Genomic DNA, 12,609 nt, shown 5'->3' with positions numbered 1-12,609 from the left:
ATAGTGAACCATATAATCAGCATCAGGGTTCCCTGTTTTTGGACTGAATTCATTATAGATGTAAACAACCTTCAATCTAGACCAGATGGCAACCGCAAGTAATCTGTCAACCACGACTAAAAGGGGGCGACCTTGTCATCAGGTATGAACAGTAAACAACCACAGAACTTCGTAGATCATGGTAACCATGACATCCCAGTCCGTGATGCATGGAGAGCCAAAGCACTGTAATGTATGTTGTTATATTGTTATTTCTTCTTTGTGTCATGAAGATTGCTTAATACACGAAAACAGTCGGTCTTCCATTATCTGCTATTTTTTCTGCAAAACTGTGTGTGTGTGTGTGTATGTGTGTGTTTACCTAGTTGTATTATACAGGAAGGGGAGTTACGTTCGTGGTGACCCGTCTTTGTATCTCGAAACATCTAGTTTGTTCTTAAATTCTTGTATGGCTTTTGCACACACTATTGTTTCGTCCAATTTGTTCCAGACATCCACCACTCTGTGTGTGTGTGTGTGTATTCACCATGGTCTTTGGATCACGTGTTGGACTCGCGACCGACAGCTAGTTCCCTCCCGGAAGAGAGCTCAGAGCTCGTATGACCAATCTATGGGTAATGCTGTGACCTTACACGCACACCCAACTCCCCGCCCACAAGAGTTGGAGTGACGACTCGAAACGCAGCGATACTGAAATTATTTCAGCCCTGGGCAGGTTTCGAATCCGGACCGCCGAAGTGACAATCGGGGACCCTACCAACCGCGCCACAAGTGTATGTATGTATGCACGCGTGCACGAGTGCAATATTACGGGAGCTAAATGATCATGGCTTCCGTCCTTGTCTCAAATTAACATCAAGCTTTCCTTCAAATCCATTTACATTGTCAAGCTACTGTTTCTTCTTAGTTATTATAAAAATTAACGATTCTGTTTACAATTAAAGTGTATACAATGAAAATAAGAAGTAAAAAATAAAGGGACAACGCCCTCTATATATCCTCACAGAAAAGCCGAAAATAACCACAAAATTTGAAAAACATTGTCACTATTCTCCACCTGCGATTGGCTGCCACGGTGGTGACGTCATAGTGACAAGACATGACGTATTGTCGCTTATGAACTGCGTCACAATTGCAGTTGTATTCATTTTGGGAAAAGTCAATAATATGAAAATATTTGATAATGGTGTATAATCACATCAATATTTATTTACTTCGTTAATATATTCATAGGATCTTGCATATCCAGAACTCCGCGAATGTTACAAGTTTAATCGTGAAATCAATACATGCACTTGACTTTGATAGGACGACTTGGACATAACAGTTAAAGTCACCCCTACACCATTTTCTGCATTCCTCAATGACAGAAAACTTGATTATTGTATTTCGGACAATGAACTAAAATTTACGTTATTTAGTAATGAGGTCCTACAACACTCCCAATATTAAGTTACACAATTTGTATTTTCAAAATAACATAGCAATAAATAAATGTTAACAATTTCTTTCCAACATTTAGTCGAAAAAATCAGTCGCATTTGCATGAACAGGCGTACAACATAAACTGTTCAAATCATGCTCTTTTTCAAGTTATAACATGCAATAATTAAAATACGAATTAAAATAACATAATAAAGTAAAATTACAGTACTCATTGTTCTACAGCAGCCAACTCTGGATGTAGACGACAAAGTGATGTGCTGTCGTCGAAACGTCAACTCACCTGAAACAGAAGCATGGTTATACGTTAGTATTAATCTATGTGTAAGCAAGAAATAAATGAAAAAGGAAGAAAAAAACATTAACTGCATCTGTCAACAGCGAGGCCAATACTATGACTAAGAAGCTGCAGTAAGTTTGTTCTAGTATATTGAATATTCCTCCAAATGAAAACCACGTGTACGACAGCTTGTAGGCACATCAAACAACGTAGTAATAGATATTTTTCACATCTTTATTATTTTCTTATTTATTATTAATCTTTATTATTCTGTACATTCTTCAGACCACATGGAACATGTTTTATGCTTAAATTGTGTGAGACAACATCCAGTAGCTTCACATTTCTTTACCGTTTCATATAGGCATAGGACCAATTTTTTTCTTTTACCTTTTGGCATGTTCCAAGAGTTGATTCATATGTTACATATGAATTAACTCTTGGAACAAGCCAATTGCATATTTTCCATACATATTATGTATGGAAAATATGCAATTGTAATTTACAGAAAAGGAGCTATGTTCATGAGATTCTGTCAAATATATGTCAGTTATATCTAGCTTTAAATTCGTTAATAATTCTAGCTTGAGCTACATAATTTTCTAGGTTATTCAAGGATACATGAATCATTTCACATAGAGTATTTCTTGATATTTTTCTGATATGCGGTCTTTTCCAATCTGTCCCTACGACCTTGTGAGCCCTTGTGTTAAAAAACCAAGATATCTTCAGCAGGGCTGTACCCTGGGGGGGGGGGGTGCAGGGAGAGCACCTGCCCCCCCCCCCCTAAATAAAATAACTTTAACATTTTCTTCTAACTAATAAACTACCCCCACCATTTTGGTGGGGACAATAACCAGAAAATGTGGAAGTTAAATATTTGAAAAATTCCAGGAGGGGCAGTTGCGGCCCTGTCCAGTTTTATACAAACCTTTCATTACTCTGATCATGACCATTATGTCGCTACTTTTTCTTCTTTTTCATAATTATGACAGGTACCCAATCTGGTTGCTGCTCTTTTTTTATTAATTTTCTTTTAATATATATTTCACTTTGTGGACACCACGCCACCACTATATGTCAAATCTTAGGCGGATTAGGCTTTCCTGTTTTTTCTTTTCATAATCTCTTGATCCTTCTGATCACAGTACATGAGTCCTACAGAAAAAACCCTCCCACATCTGACAAGAACCACATTGCTCTTCTAAAAGTTCTAGTTACCAGAAAAGGCGGCTGGATAACTGAATCACAGACAACTGTCCAGGAAGTAACACATCACCCCATACTATACAACACATTATGGAAGACTGCATTGTACACAATCATGCACACCAACAACACATTATACACTCGATAAAGGATTTGTGGGAAAACCCCATTCCAGCCATGGTGTCCCTCAGGGAGACGGGACTGCCTGGCCAGACGGTCGAGAAAATAACAATGGCGACCACAATGGCATGCCTACACTTAGGACACTACCCAGCGACAATCCCGACGGAATAGGCATGGCCACAGACTCAAACAGCCCTAAATGGAACCACCACTCGGAAGACTTGGATCACCTCGTACTATAATGCCCCACACCAACAGTCCTCAATGACACAATATCTTTTCCCTAAATGACTTATGGTCCCACCTGGTGGTTGTTGTCTATTTTTTTGAGGCATTATAATTTGTGGATCATGCAGAACCTAACCTAACCTACTTAATCTAAGGTGTTTGCGCCAGATCCGCATGACCTGCAAATTCTGCAAATTATCAATGCCTGGTTTTCTGGGTGCTGCAGGTCTTCTGCAAGGGACAATGAGCAACAGAACAATTGATTCATCTTTGAACTTTTGCCCAGTGCTAAAATTTTGCATTTTTTTTTTTGAAGCGCATTTCCCACTCTTGGCTTTTGTCATATGTACCATCTAGATTTCATAGTCTTCAGCTTTGATTCTTTTCATGACCTTCACATAATCTGCAAACATGTAAGTGTCGCTCCTCATTTCTTACAAATTGGTGGCCAATGGGATCCATACACCACATGCAGAACAGAACACCAAAGCACTTGCTTACACAGATCTGACAAACCCAGCACAGCAACTACAAAATTGCTGCAAAGAACACCTAAATCTACCTAAATCAGAACAATGTCAGATTAATTAAGAGAAGGAAACTCACCATCAAAAATAATCAGTAACACCATTCACTCCAGACAAACATGAATCAAAGAAACGTCCAATAGTAAAATTGAATAGCCAAACCCATCCACAGGAAAAGAGCTAAAGTAAACCCTAGGCTTCATTTACAATATGTGCATGACCATCAATCCAAATGTCAAAGATCTGACAATGAAAAAAAATGCTACCTCCGGATTTGGACGTTAGGAGGAAATTAATCATGGTATATAAACAGAGTTTGAGAATCCCACTTGACCACATATCTACCGAATAATTCCCAACAATTAGGTAAAGATACTTTACAAACTATACAAAATAAAGCACTGAGAATAATGTTGGGGTGTATTGGAACATCAACTGGACACTTAAACACAGAACAGAAACATAAATCCTCTACACAGAATATCTTATGAAAATGATGGGGGAAGTATACAGTTCTATGCAAGAGCACTTAAACCTACTCACCTATCTAATTACTTCATATAAACCCAACCATATGGAAAAAAATGCTCCTCAAAACATCTTTCACTCCAATCTATTCTCTAACCCAACTTCCTCTTTTCCTCCTTTCTAGTGTTATTCCCAACACTGTCCACTCCATTCCTCCATTTGTCTATCTCAATTCTGTCTCCATTGTCTTCATTAATTTCCAAGCTTCATGTACATAAATCACTGTTGGTATTATCACCAATTCCAAACTTAGGATTTCAGGCATATAGACAGAGCTTCTCATGATATTCTTATATCTAATGAACATTTTCCAACCAATTGTGATACATCTTTTTATTTAATTTCCATGATGTCTTACCATCTGGACTAAATATACTTATCTCAAGATTCTTACCATCAGTTATAACTTCTTTATTTAAAACTTCAAGTGGATTTTCAAAGAAGAATTGGGAAGGGATTTTTTTTTATCATTTATGGGGAATATTTAAATTCAAGGATAATAAAAAAAAAAGCTTAACCTAATATAATGAAATCTAACCTTAATTAAACAATTGTCACTGTTGGGGGTGATTTATATTTATAAGCTAATTTCTGGGGTAGCTTATCTTCATATGGCTACTATGGGGTTGCGGATCTTTCAAACATTTTGTTTAAAAAATGAAAATAATGTCATCCTTAAATTTAAATATTCCCCATAAATGATCAAAATTTTCCCTTCCCAATTCATCATTGAAAATCCACTTGAGATGACCTGTAAATAGGTATGGTGAAGATGCACTGCCCTTATGTAATCCTTCCTCTAACTTAATATCTTCTGTATCTTTATGTAGTAAAAAATGTAGAATATCTTCTGTACCTTTATGTAGTAAAAAATGTATAAGTAACAGTAAATTTTTAGTAGAACCTTGTTGTGTTTCTTTGCAACCTGTTTGTGTATACAGTCGGACCTCACCCAACATGAGTGTTAGGTTCCTTAGCCTGTTGTGTAGGACAAAATTTGTGTTGGGCAAATAACAGGTCTTATGGGAAAAAATAGGTTAGGTTCTCAGACCCTCTCTAGACACTGGTGCACAACATGACTCGGCAGGCTATTCAAATCATGAATCATGGTTGTGTTCTGGCAAATGCTGGGATGTTTTACCTATTTGTGTAAGCATGAATTTCTTGCATGGTGAAGTCATGTTAAGAGAGGTTTGATAGTAATTGAGTAGATAATACAGCTTGTTCTATTGAGAGACCAATGACAGGCACCTGGCAGTGATGAGGAGTCATTTCCTGGCTGCTAGTTTTCAAAACCCATCAACCCCCTCATCTCCATCAGGGGGAATCTCACTTGGTTTCTGAACCAGACCCAAAACTCCGTCTGCTCCAACTGTACTTCGGTCTCTCTCCCTCTCTCTTCACATACAAAGTGCTGACAACCAGTGACTCCTCCCCTCCAACTATTTTCATCTGGTAACACAGAAACATGGGCATGATGGTGTAAATCAGCATATGAGAAGAATGTCAGGGTCCTCTCCTTGCTGCCCATCTTCAAATCGTGTCAACTTCCTCACTTCCTACTGGAGGTACTTTTTCAAGGAGCTGACATTCAGTCTTTAGAGAGAGTTCCAAAATATCTCTTTATCATCTTCATCTTTGCAGTATTTTGTCCAACTATAAACACAGAGCAGACATCTGGTGACTACTCGCCTCCTCTACTACTTTTAGTCACGACTATCTAATGTGAAGATGTGAATTTTGTTTAACACTGCAAACTACCCCTATCAGAAGGCTAGGACAGTGCCCCTTACAGAGGACTATAATGTGGAATTTAATGAACCATGCCATTTGTCCAACTTGCAAGTGGTAGGGTTCAAACGCCCGTCACCTCAACCTTCCCCTAAAGTAGTGATGCTTTAATCCGCTCATTCAGTGAATACTAATACCATGTAGATATCAGTCGAAGGTATTTTCCCAGGGATCTATGGAAGAGCCTGAGGACTATTTCTAGCTGCTGTGGGTTTCCAGTTGGCAAAACAAGAGGCAACAAATGATAGACATATAAACAGCCCCACACCAATACAATGGAGACAACATTCCAAAATGTCTTCCCAGAGAGATCGATGGAAGGACCAATAACCAGTTATTATTAGACTGCAGGTTTCCCATTAGTGAAACACCAGGGCAATAATTTTTAATGTGCGAAGACACCTTATTTAAATCTATTTCCAAGAATCATAGTAAAACACTTTGTATAAATTTTATAAACTAACTGATCAGTAATTACTAAATTTTTCCTCTTTCCTTTCTTGTGAAGTGAAATCATAAGCATTGTACAATGATTTAAGAATGCTTTATATATATATATATATAGGTCAGCAAATCCGGAACAAACTTTTCACTTTAATATTTCAGATCTATAAATTTGCCATTTTCCCATTACTTCATAGATTTGTGTAAATAGGATCTACAGATAAATTTACCAACCAAATGGAGGCATTTGAGAAGTAAAGTACTTGGAAGAATTCTTCTATTCATCATTCTGTCTCTGCATTTAATGTCTAAATTTCCATCTTCCAAAGAAATCATCTGCTGCTTTCCGAAAGCTAGCCTGCAATGGGTATGTTTAATACTTTTACCTTTCTGAATAGTTTCCTCTATATGATCCTCGGAATCTCTTTCTTCTGCTTAGACACAGCAAAGGAAATATGGATGAAATGTCAGGAACAAACGTTTCACTCCCAGTCCATGTTTTCCTTGCCATATTTAAGCAACTTGTTCACGTGGATATTAATTCTCTTCTTTCCGATATCTACCTCTGATTGGTTCAGCTCTCTATATTTAGCCCTCCAGGATTTAATATGCATAGACCTTCTTCTTTTCCCTAGATTTTGTGATACTTTGAAGTAGAAACCAATTAGGAGTATCTGATAATGTTGAGCCTGCAATGCTGTCTATTTTCAAAGCCCACCAACCTAATCTACATCTGGAGGCTTTTAGTGTCCAGACAGTCACCTTCAACTGCATTTCCTCCACCATTTCACACAAGGTAAGCTGGCAACTGGTGAAAACTCCTTTCCTCTCACCACTTGAAGCTGATGATAGTGTCATACTAATACAACACAGACAATGGTCCAAAGGTTCTTTCAAGAGAGATCTATGAGAGGGCTCAAGGAACATTACCAGCCACTCTGGAGCTGTGGGATTCCAGTCAATGAAAATCAAGGTATTGAATATAATATTAACATGGAGAATGGTTGTATATGGATGATGTTGTGATTGCATGAGGTGGAATGGGTGGGGGATGGGGGGTGAGGTAGTATGTGTGAGCAAAATTTGATGCAGCCTGAAGGGATTTCTCCCCGTCCTCTCATTTTATGTAATGGGGGGACGGAGAGGGGGGGTCGCCGATTTAATGAAGTGGCCTTGCTGTGGATGTGCTGTGTCTTGCGACACTGCTACCCAGGGCAGTGGACAAGGTGCAGGGATGACCCGTCATTCAGGAGGTGCTCAGATAAGAGGGAGGGTGGAGGGGTGTGGAGTGTTTTCAGGGATGGAATGGGTGGGAATGATTTTATGCCTTTTTCTTTTTGGCTACCCCCCTTGTAAGGGGGAAGAAGCCTTGGTATATGTATGTACTTTTGAGCATTGTTCTCTATTGTTTTTTTTTTTAATCTCTACTGTCTTTGCTGATTCCTTGCCAATATTCAAATTACAATTCATAACCTTGATGGTGTTATTACTTCTTAAACTTCAAATCTGTTATTTTTTCTAAGCTCCTTGTTATCCTTTACAAGGCTTATTTTCATCTCTCAAATCTGAAATTTAATTTTGCTGTGCAATCTACTAGTCTGTGATCATTACTTATGCCTATGACTTTTTTTCTAAGTGTTCATTATTTTGATGTTGTCATTCTCTGGAAAATGAACTATAGAACTTGGCCTCATTATCTGAACTACTGAAGTTCGTTCATAAACCTGAATTATTTTAAGAGTACCTTTTACATAGCCTTTTTATAACCTTGGATACCCTAACTGATATACTGCTGACTTCCACTAGGTTATCAACAATCTCTCAATATAGAATCCTGCTCAAATGGATCTTTTCATCATTTTATATATATAACAAAATAAATGATGATAGTCTTGCAGATATATAAGCTTTTCCTCTGCCATTCAGACCTCATCTAGTCCCACAACACCCTAGCTGGTATTCTCCAATTCTTTTTTTATTGAACTATACAGTTTGTGGTCTTCTGAAAGGTTTCTCATATTGTATGTGCAGATCATCATCTTTGGGTTGATTAATGTCTAAGACTTGGATTTGCCTAGATTAGGTTTCATGAACTATTGATAAAAAGTGGCTAGGATACCTTGGATTAACATAATTGAAAAGTAAATGGGGAAGGAGAAATTTAATCGCCTTGTAAAGCCCTGCTCCAAAAGGTTATCTGTTAAGAGGTTATCATCTTGAGAAGTTCATGATGAAAAAGGAAATATATGCAGAGAGAAGAGAGATCATAAACAAAAATAATCTTTAGTGAGCAAAGTAATACAAAAATGTACCCATCACCTTGGTACTTTCATAACTTACCACAATATTGGGCACTCATGGCGACCACTTGCCGATGTGGTGGTTTCGTCACACACACCGTTCTGCTCCTGTTTTAGCTTCATTCGACTCAGAAATTGCGCAATTTCTTCTTGTCTGTCTTTGGCCTTGTCTGAAGTTGCCTCAGACATCGCACACACTTATGGGGTTATTGAATCACTTGAGAGCTTGTTTGGCACGATTGACGACTCAAACAGTTGTCATGCAATAATCTTGATAAAAACTGAATTTCATGTTGTCCTAATTATCATGATTTTTTACAGAGACATACCAAGCTCCATTTACTAACTAAACTTTTCTGTGGGTTCTAAATTAAACGATTCTAATAAATTTTTCTTTTTATAATCTATGGTATGTGCAGACATTATCTTCTTTGACATGACATTGTTGTTTCCATCTGTCCAATCTCACTTTTCATTCACACTGAAAAGAGGAACCAGTTTTTATCAAAACTGATATCCGAATAAATACAGAGCCTAGTACCGTATGAAGTCATGTTTATTTATCTATACTAATGGCTTCTTCCCCTTTATTAGGGAGGTAGCCAAGTCAAAGGCATGCACCTACTCCCACCCACAACCCTTGTTTCCTTCTCTTTTTAGCTCCTCGTGGTTGGAGAGCCGTCCTGGTCTCCTGCGCATTGCCTGGGTCAGAAGCAATGCAGCAAGAATCAGTACATCCGCAGCATGGCTGCTATATGAAGTCGTAGTTCTAAATAATCCTATTCTTGGTTTTGACTGCATGTGGAATATAGACCATGTAAGCTAACACTAATATAGATTAAAAATCTTATCTTGTTATTGGTACTTACATAATTCTCTACATTAATGCCTTACAAATGTTAGAGGTATTGAGAATAGAAAGGCATGGGCATGAATCTACAGATGAACCATCACACTCTTATGTAATTAGGGTTAGAGCATGTTAGGTTAGGTTTTCTTCTTACCCACCCTTGACCCCAATTCTCCATGCTCATCCCAACTATATTTTGGGGGAGGGAAGAGTTAGTATAGCACAAAAACCAATCAATTTTGAATGAGGAAAGGCAAAAAATTGCCAGATTCAAATTTATATATAATAGCATGACCAATTTCATGTTTGTGAGAAATGTGTGTTAGAAACTAAATTTACACAAAAAAGATTGCATACAGGCATCTGATGAGTTAAACACCATATGTCATCTGGTGTTTAACTCGTCAGTCTTGTCGGCAACTGCTACTTTAATGAAAATACAGGCATCTATGAAATTAAGTAGCTCCACAATTGTCAGCTGTCAGTTCTCTTAAGTTATGGGTTGCAATCGACTTTAATACCATTCAAGTGCGGATCCCTCCCTTGTAAGGGGGAAAATGCCTTTGGTATACATGTAATGTAAGTGCAGATCCTGTTCAATATTGGAGACATTGGGAAGTGGTACTATGTTTACATTTTTTTTTCCTTAAAATTACTTCTTTTGAGCTAAACAATAACATCCCAACTTATGAAATTCCTTTGATTTGTTGCAGTTTGTATGTAGGTAAATTTTGATGATTGTATGTGGAATTTTGATATATTTTTGTGGTACTATAGGGATTTGCAAATTAGTGAAATAATGATGGTGTTTTCACTTGTATTGGTCTCATATGATTGCAATATATTCCGTGACCCATCCCAGAGAGAAAAAATTACATATTCAAACTAAGGCAATTGGAAAATATGGTGATAAAATACATTTTTTAGTAACTCATGATGTTGTGTTAACCATGAAATCAATGGGAGAGCTAATCATGAGAGTGGACAGACCAATATACTACAGGGGTACTGATGCTATTAATTGTATATCAGACAGAAAAACTTGCTACTACAGGAGCTTATGAAAAATATCAGTTGAGGAGCCACTTTAAGAAAACAGTTACTCCTTATCAAATCCAGTATAACAACCTTCGTTTATGGATTTATAGTTACTTATGGAATCACTTGAACTTCGGATTTTTCCATCTTAGAATGAATTGTACAACATCTGCCAATATAGGATGTTTTATGAACCATAATTTTATTTTTATTTTGCCAAGAGATTTTGCTATTCAGACTGTTACCTAGCCATAGGTCACACATGGTATGTAGCGTTTCACATAAAATGAAATTAACAATGATATGCAGAAATAGATCTTGCAATAATCATATTTACTATTCAGGCTTGTAATCCATTTGTCCTACCAAACTTCACTTAGGTTATTAGCCTCCTTTATTTTGTTTGGTTATATTATTGACTTTATTCAATATGCTTTAAATTTCACTCGAGACTTGTTTACTGTGTAAAGCAAATATATGACAAAAAGAAAACTTTACTGTTTGACATTTCAGCAGAATCTATTTCTACATGTTAGCAAATTGCAGAACCAGTTGAATAATCAGAATTATCCATTTTTGACTGATTAACACGCATCTTAAAATTCCTGTGCAAATCATCCAAATGACTGGCCAGATCATGTCATATAGATATGTTTAGAATTCTAGATGTTTGCAAATTCTTCCTTTCTCCCCTTATACCACATATTTTACTAATTTCACTTCACAAATATTATACACAGTCGATTATAATGGGCTTATTTTTCTTACATAATTAAAATTCAGTTCACAGAAAACATGCGTTTATTCCCGTCTTTGAGTTTTGACGAGTACTTTTTTACTTTAGTGCAAAAGACCACACCGGTCAATTTTGAACTTCAGTTTTGCGAACTATGAATTAAACTATTTATATTATTTTTTCTTTCGTATACTCGTAATTTTTCTTATTATGAACTAGATTTCACAATCCTTAGACACAACCATCCTCTTTCCCTTAAATTCCACTGTACACTTGTTTTACGTCACCAGATTCTTACAATGTTTTGCTTACAATCAGCTGGTCAAACAAAGACGAAACGAAATGCGTAATAACGTACCAGCCATTGTTGAAACATCTATGCACACACAGTTACAATTACATATTAATAAACGGGTACGTAACTTGTATATGTAAATTTTTGCTTATGCGTGTGATGTGTGCTATTTTTATGTATATATTTTTTCGGTTCTGTGGGAAATGTCAACATTCGCAAAGATGGTAATGTTAATGGAAAGAAATTTATATATTTTGGAAAATATATCAATTGTAAGAACTACATGGAAATAGATAATTTATCATACCGTAATTCAGTTATTGCATTTTTATTTACAAACAAAATATGTGTAAATAATCGAAACTTGCAGTATATGTTATTAAATTTGTATTATTTTAGTTTTTAATTAATTTTATTTGTTTTTAATTTAATTTATAACATGCACATGTACAATTTTTGTAAGATGCATACCACTTTAAAAATCTCGCGCCATATTATCTTTTATATTTTTTCCAATTATTCCATTTGTCTAATTCTGTCTTTGAAAGATGGACTTATTGATATTTATTTTTTTATGCTTTACTTTGTGTGCATAGTTTTCTTATTTATGAATATTGCATTGAATGTAACTGCAAATCGTGATACAGCAATATTATGCAGATATAATCTTATCGATAACGGTTTCTATCCCTGTGACAAAACAATGGAGCATTCATTTGTGATTGAAAAATAATAATTTCTCTCCTTTATCCATGCTATTGCCCTTCCTCTCCTTGACTATCTCTCTGACCCTCTTTTTCCATGGTATATGGGCCAC

At 36.5% G+C, this 12,609-nt stretch overlaps 1 long non-coding RNA gene across 1 annotated transcript; it reads right to left on the bottom strand.

Moving 5' to 3' along the window:
* Window positions 1–1,195: 1,195 nt before the first annotated feature.
* LOC143039696 (uncharacterized) lies at window positions 1,196–11,805 on the bottom strand. Its single transcript, XR_012967664.1, has 3 exons — window positions 11,740–11,805; window positions 8,914–9,354; window positions 1,196–1,726 (listed from the first exon to the last, which is right to left on the bottom strand). It is a non-coding gene; the product is annotated as an uncharacterized LOC143039696 (long non-coding RNA).
* Between the last annotated feature and the right edge of the window lie 804 nt (window positions 11,806–12,609).

Source organism: Oratosquilla oratoria, chromosome 27 (genome assembly GCF_046742065.1).
Source record: "Oratosquilla oratoria isolate Oo_2021 chromosome 27, ASM4674206v1, whole genome shotgun sequence".
In the NCBI taxonomy this organism is placed as follows: domain Eukaryota; kingdom Metazoa; phylum Arthropoda; class Malacostraca; order Stomatopoda; family Squillidae; genus Oratosquilla; species Oratosquilla oratoria.
The sequence above is the reverse complement of the archived record's forward strand: the minus strand, read 5'-3'. Positions and strand labels throughout refer to the sequence as shown.